This window comes from Pocillopora damicornis, chromosome 14, assembly GCF_964200805.1.
Source record: "Pocillopora damicornis chromosome 14, jaPocDami1.2, whole genome shotgun sequence".
Taxonomy (NCBI): domain Eukaryota; kingdom Metazoa; phylum Cnidaria; class Anthozoa; order Scleractinia; family Pocilloporidae; genus Pocillopora; species Pocillopora damicornis.
This window is the reverse complement of record NC_142683.1, coordinates 5,980,001-5,987,500: the sequence shown is the minus strand read 5'-3', so window position 1 is coordinate 5,987,500 and position 7,500 is coordinate 5,980,001. Positions and strand designations below refer to the sequence as shown.

Genomic DNA, 7,500 nt, shown 5'->3' with positions numbered 1-7,500 from the left:
GACGGAAAATGCAGCATCAAAATTGCTGTTCCAGGTGGAAAGGGATGACTCCATCTTTTTCTAGTATTTGTGGGCGTCAGCTCATCACCGCCAATGTGACGCCACGGAGTAATATAATACGCGCTTCGCTGGGCTAAATGAGGCGTGCTCAGTATAGCGAAGGGACGTCATTAGTAGCCAACAAAGAGAATGATAATACACATGCGTTATTGACCAGCGATGAGGTCAATATGGGTGGAGAGTGGCCGGGTGTTGCTTTTATATGGACCGATTCGAGGTCCATAAAAAATGCACAAAAGAGTTACGGCAAGGGTAATATCAAGCCATCTTGACTGAGCAAGCTTGGTCAATAAAGGATTTATTATATAGCAAAAAGATTTCTCTTAATAAGAGTCAAGAAAGACTTCATTATCTTCGAGCGCTGGGAGAGAGAGCCAACCGTGAGAACTGTGCACAGAAATTATGAACATTCTTCAGGTCCTTGCGCAACCTTTTTTCTTACGTGAAATCGAAGTGGGCAATTGTGGACTTTAAAAGGGAAAAATGAGACGAACCATTAACAAGAAACATGTGTAATATAGCGTTTATTTTTTTTTAGGATCAGGATATTTCCGAATCGCCCCGAGAGCTCCGAGAAAAGGGAAAAACCAACCGAAAATTTTCAACCGACGAATCAGCCACTTGGTAGTATATTTTTATTTGTAATATATAGCTCCTGCTTTTCTTATCCTAACTCAAACTACATAAAAAATTGTATCATATTGTCTAAATCTTATTTCCAAATTTTGCAGAAGATAACGAGTAACACATCTGCTCGCCATATTGAAAATCAATGAATGTACGTCACAGTTTCAATGATGACTAAACCAAGATTAACCTGGAGACGCCCCTTTCTCCTGAACCGAGCTAAACAATTCACACTAAGATTTTATTTTTTTCGGGTAGATGAAAAGTAACATATCTCTTCTTCTGTAACCACCACACAGCGCCCACTCACCCTAATTGAATTTAATAAGTAAGGTTTTCCCTATTGGACACAAGGTTTGAAGATTGGGGAATATCGGTTGGGTATATCCTCTCATATCTTCCAGTTTTAGCCGGAGGATATTCGGTCACCTGATGCGTTTAGACAAGTCGCTCGTAAGAAAAACAAATGTGATGGATTACAGTCCTTTATATCTCTTCTTTGCTATTATCCAGCTTCTCTTGTTAAAAATTATGGATTACCCTGACCATTATGAAAGTTTTAGCCGGAGGATATTCGGTCACCTGATGGGTTTAGACCATTTGCTCGTAAGAGAAACAAATGTGATGGATTACAGTCATTTATATCTGTTCTTTGCTATTATCCAGTTTCTTTTGTTAAAATTATGGATTACTATCACTGTTATGGTTAGAAAATCCAACTCGCCTTGCCGATTGGCATTCAGTCATTTTTACGTTGGAAAGTAAACCAAATAATTACATTCTTCATCTCGAGATCTAATTCCACCGCCATAGAGGATAGGTTCGTTCTACACCTAACACATAATATGGATTAGATGTGGATTAGGAATTGGTTTGTGAAGAATGAGTGCCGTCTGAGTGGGCGAATAAGTAAGTAAATATCCATTTCTTACCTTTGCTGTGATAGTTCTGCTTGCTGCATCTCCTACCAGTAATAAACTGTCGACGCCAAGGGCAATACAGTCTATGCAAGCAGATGTGTTATCATAAGACATAACTACGATTCAAAGAAAAGAGACTAAAATTACATATATTTAAAAAACACAGCGATGGAGACAAGTTAATGCAGAGCTAGCAGCGCGCACAAAGCGTAGCTCCATACTTATAAATTCTGGCAATAACTCTTACTAAAGTAAATAAATAAGTAAGTAAAAAGGAGCGCACGAAAAGACGAGAATGTATCGAACGAAATTACTATGCTGGCACATCAACTACAAACTAAGATGGAAGAAAGAGTCGAGCTAGCTATCGTTATGCTGAGAATGAACGAGAAAAAGGGGAAGCGAGTGAAATATCATCCGAATTTTTTTCAGCGTCAAGAATGGTTAGGTAACGTTATCCCGGATGATAAAATCTGAAACCATTCAAACTAGAAACATCATGTAACCTTTAGACTCGACTCGTCAGCCATTTGAATATTGTATGGCTTGTTTAAATATTCGTATCAATAACTCGCTTTTCTTTCAACAATTCTTGACTGATATCAGATATCTGAAGCGTCAATGACCACTGCACAGATTTATATACTGCCGGATCTGTAGCATTTGTTTTTGTTATACATTTGTTTTGTTTTGGTTTTTCTTTTTTAAAGAACGCGCACAGTAATTTGATTTACGTTTAATTTGTCTTTGGAGAACCCGTTAATCAGATGGGAAATTTTTTAGACCGCAAGTAAACATCGAGGTAGAGGAGGAAGCTAAATCGTTTCTCGGCCAAAGCACACCTATATTTCCTGCTGTTCTCTTTGATTTCCTCGAATTACAGTAAATGGTTTGTCTAAATGGACAAGCTATCACTTTCTCTTTGCAATTCACCCTAAATGAAACTGGAAGATTCCGCGAGCTTTCGGCTACAGCTCTGTCACTGAAAAATGTGAGGAATATGAAGATGGCTCCACTCAGAATAAGTGGCTCAGCTTTTTCTTTGATTACATCTAGTTTGTTCTGGACTTATCAGGAAGCGGCATGACGCGGACATGCGTATATGCGTGCCGAGGAAGCGTTCGGGCGACTGTCGTGGGCCTCAAGCAAAGTAAACTTAGGTATCATCACTGAGTTCGCTACAGACTCCTTACCATCAATCATCACCTCCTCTAAATGTAAAACGATTTCGCGATCTATCCGAAGAGTTTGCAACCGATGGTGTCTAACCCAATGAACATGACCAACAGGAGGAGCAAACATACTTGTTCTCATCTACTGCATCGAGAATATCAATTTGTACTTTTAGTAAAGCGGTCTCAGTGTAGGCATTCGTAAGCTGACTGATACCTTACTTTAGCCCCGACAGCTCTTTCAAAGATCATACTTACAAACGTTAAATCAGATATGGGCAGTTCATAGTTGCGCTAGTAAAAGAGAGATCAATCTACGTACTCCCAGCGGCCCCAAAAGTCCCTTTGCAATCTACGGTACCATCATTATTCAACACAACGAGACCACTTTGCCCAAGGTTCCATAGTTGATATTTCGTTTCGATCTGCACTAAATGAGGCTTTTCAAAGATGATTGTCGGCGCTGGCGGTGTCGGTGTCGGTCCCCTGTCCGAGATAGAAATATTTCATCCTCTAAGGAAACAGTAAATAATCATCACCCTCGCGATGCTGGTTTATATAAGATTTGAAAAGGTGAGAATTCATACTATGTTAATTGTTTGATAAGCTTAAATTTAAAAGTCCGGTTAGAGGCCTCTCTTGCTTAATCAGTAAGGAGGCCAGGTGGGGATTCTGAGTTAGAATGAGGAGTTCAGTTACAAAATAATAATAATGAAAAGAAAATACATACATACATACATACGCGCATACATGCATGCATACATACATACATATACATACTATATATATATATATATATATATATATATATATATATATAGGAAGTTTGCGAGTCGATTTTCGCGTGGAACAGTGCTCAATACGTTGAAGCAGAGCAGAATAAATATTTTGAGAGGAAAAAGGACGTAACTACATTTCCCGACAAGCCTGTTTCGTGAATCGCTTCACTCTTCAGGGGTTTAAACCCCTGAAGAGTGAAGCGATTCACGAAACAGGCTTGTCGGGAAATGCAGTTACGTCCTTTTTCCTCTCAAAATATATATATATATATATATATATATATATATATATATATATATATATATGTATGTATTGCTGTCAATTCTATCAGAAATGACATCTATAACTATAGTGTTGATGTGAAGAGATTCCTAATTGATGGGGTACGGAAGATCTTATCTAAGTTGTAATAACCGAGTAAGAGAACCTAAGAACCTAAGGAGGACAATTTAGTAGCGCACGTTTGGCCTCTAAAATAAGAGGTAGAGGTATTTTTATATCTGTTTTGTTTTGCTTTGTTTTTTTCTAAGATCCTATCATATTTCTTTTCCTGAAAAATTAAAATTAAAATTTAAAATACAAAGTTATTCCTGCATTCTGGAAAAAAAAACTTACGTAAAGGTTGCTGTTGGTTTCGTACCTTTACAATTATCAATGAGTAGGAGACAAACGATCCACTTAACTTACTAAATATTAAGTTTGAATTAAGAAAAATTTTAAACCTTACCCCTTCAGCATGTAAAGTGCAACCACACTACATGCTAGAGCGGTGTTGCTAACGAGATGTGCCCACCCCAATGCAACCCGATGTAGCTTCCATGTCCGACCCTACAAAAGTAGGAGAGTATTAATTGGGAAGTAAACTAGATCCGTCTCTTTTTATTTTAACCGGGAAATGTTACACGGCTATATCAGTCCATTACAACAGTCTTAAGATATCTTGATTTAGTCTAAAATATGATTTGCCTTCAATTTCATTGCTTACCCTTTTTTGAGTAACACATTTGCCCAAAGATTAGCATACTGCTCTCCAAATCGAAACTTGGCTGAGATTATTTAAATTTAAGTATTTTTGCATAAGATAGGAAGATATAGCTTTCCTTTTATTTCACAGTTTCTTCATTTACTCGGAAGAATCAATAAAAAATATCAGAAGAATATGCCGGGGGATAGCTTGTTATGAACTTGAAGATTAATCCCAATTATTAACTATTATAATTCACCGGAAGTTTAGCTACATTTATCACAGACAATCTGAGTCGGCAAGTGGCTCATTTCCCGTTGTGTTCCTACTTTTCCCTAGTCCTCCTTTCATCATCCATTGTATTAAATGAATAATTCTTTGATACAATTCTATCAAGATGGGAAATGGCAGCCCTTTTTCGAGGAACTAGTGGATCAAAGGCCTGGATGCTGCTATATTCAGGAAAGAAATACAAAGGTTTCATGGAAGTTCCTGGAATGCAGCCAAAACTAATAAAACTGATCAGGAATGCTGCTGCATGATGTGGGTATCAGTAGGCTCTACAGGGACAGGGCTATCAACCAGTGTCCATCTGGGCTCCCCTTGAAAAATTTTCAGGGGAGTGGGGTGTGTCATTAAACATAAAACGAGAAAATGGAAGTTCAATTAGTTTCTTTGCGTTTTGTCTTTAATTGGAACTAAATGGAACTTTGCATTAACTTTTGGAGGTTTTCTTTCAGGGACAATTAGAATAGGTTAAGCGATTTTAAAACGTAATTAAATAAGATGATATGATTCAGGAAATATAAATTTTAAGTAGAAAATGTGAGCTGAAAGGTTTTTTTAATAGTCAGCAGAAAATAATGAAACACTTCAAAATCCGATCCATACTAGTCCGGGCCAGCGCCAGTTTTATCCAGACCTTGACGTCATGAAACATAATCCATCATCAAATCATTATTCAGTATTCATTAATAATTAATAATGCCAACGAATAATACTAATGAGGCAAGCTTGTGAATAATGCTTATAAATAGCGGTGATAAATGATAATTAGTATTAATAATACTATGAGTATTACCATTACCGAGCCGCGATGCGTTCAGGTAAATATTCATCACTTCTACCTTCCACTTCGGTGAATAATTGTTTATAATCATCATCATGATGTTAATTTATAGATAAATGAGAAAGAGAGACGCACACCAGACAAGACGACCCTGGTTCTGAACAAAACCCAGTGTTTAGGGATTTAATTTTTCTATTTCGAAATGGATGTCAGGAGGTGGCAATTGTTCATGAACTAAGTTTCCTGCTGTTTTGATCTGATATTCTTCTAAGACTTTCTTACCCTCTTTGTTTGTTTTAAAGAAACATCCTGCTCAGAGATAGAAGTTCCCTTTGTTTTGTGTTCATACATTTCGACCGCATCAGCTGTTTGTGAATCCATCTTTATATCTATAAACATTAAATATAGTTAAATGAATATAGTACTAAACATTAAAATCAAAAAATCAAAAAACAAAAGTTTAAAAAAAAATTAATAAAATATTTCATATACTATTTTATCAGTGTGATAATTGTTCTTCTAATGAGATTAGGAAACGACGAAGAAATACTGATCGTTCTTTAACGCCGGAACCTCTGATTAAAAATAAAACGCTTTTTCGTCTTTTAAAAGAAGGGTACTTAGAAAGGAATTTCTAGAACTTGATGCGTTTAGGTTCTACTTCGCCTTACAGAACAAACAAAAATATTTTAAGTTAGTCTAGAAAGAAATAATCTGAATGGGACCGAAACGCATTTTACGCCAGAAGGAGTGAATACTACACAATAACTTTAGCTATTTGAGGTTTCCCTTCATCGGGACACAGACTTCCAATGTAAAATGTACAGTTTGGTTTGCTGCAAAAGCTATTTTTTTTATTCTTTTTTTCACTTGTTAATTAACCCTGCGACCTTAACTCTCTCTTATACCATCTGATAATGGCGGCGACTTCTCGTAATATGTGACGGAAGGTTAAGAGCGAAGAGGGATGGAAGGGAAACCAAAAATATCAAACAGCTCGGCTGAACTGACCAACTGGAGAAAAGTCTAACCCTGAAAATCCGCTTGGCTAACAGAAAGCAGAAATATGTCACATATTTCTCAGTAAACGTACGTCATTACTTTACCATTAGTATAAGTCGAGTCTTTGAATACCTTGAAGCTTACTGACAAACGTCATGTTTCTTACGCAGTTGTAAGACAATTTGTTAAAAAGAATAGCTATAGCCTTAGAAAAAACGATCACAGATAATAAGATTACCCGTTTGGTCTGAAGTTATCGACAGATAATGACACCGGGTCGCCTACGTCATGCAACAACAACAATAACAACCTTTGTAGCTGCCAGGATTTCAAGTTATTACGTGACTGTATTTTTTCGTGCTTTTCGTTTCTGCTTAGCATGGTTTTTGCGCCTTTGTAGCCTTTATTACCATTGGTCAGTAAGTCTTACATTGTGAGTTTATTCCTGATCCGATGAAGTGTTGATAGCAGAGTTCCTTACCAAGGATCTCAGAGTTGGTTTTTTTTTTTTTTGGTGTTTCGTCTGACCACAAGTTTTTGAGATATATTTGAAACTTATGATATCCAAAATGGAAAGTTTATGAATCCTTTAAATGTGCTCTTGGCCATGCTTAAAGGTATGCGCTTTTGATTTTATTTCCATAACCGAATGATTCCGGTATTTTATCCGTAATCATGTTCTTATGACTTAAAAGTTTTGCTCTTCCGTTTTCACCATATTGTCTTTTTTGCATTTATTTCATTGTCCGCATACGCAGCACTGAAGAGTCTTCATAAGCTTTATTTTTATAATAAGCACAACAGGACAAGCAATTTGCTTGGCTGTCAAATGAAAGGCTTCCACATGTGGTCAAGAGGTTTAACAAGGAAGTATGGTTTGTAGAATTTACTTCTTATCTGTAGCAT

General features: G+C 36.8%; 1 long non-coding RNA gene across 1 annotated transcript in view; it reads right to left on the bottom strand.

Annotated features, from left to right (window-relative positions):
* Positions 1–3,466, bottom strand: part of LOC149034169 (uncharacterized) — a 4,706-nt gene extending 1,240 nt beyond the window's left edge. Inside the window, exons 1-2 of the long non-coding RNA XR_016182739.1 lie at positions 3,102–3,466; positions 1,620–1,723 (exon numbers count right to left, since the gene is read on the bottom strand). This is a non-coding gene — a long non-coding RNA (uncharacterized LOC149034169). The remainder of the gene's footprint in view (positions 1–1,619; positions 1,724–3,101) is intronic.
* Positions 3,467–7,500: the final 4,034 nt, after the last annotated feature.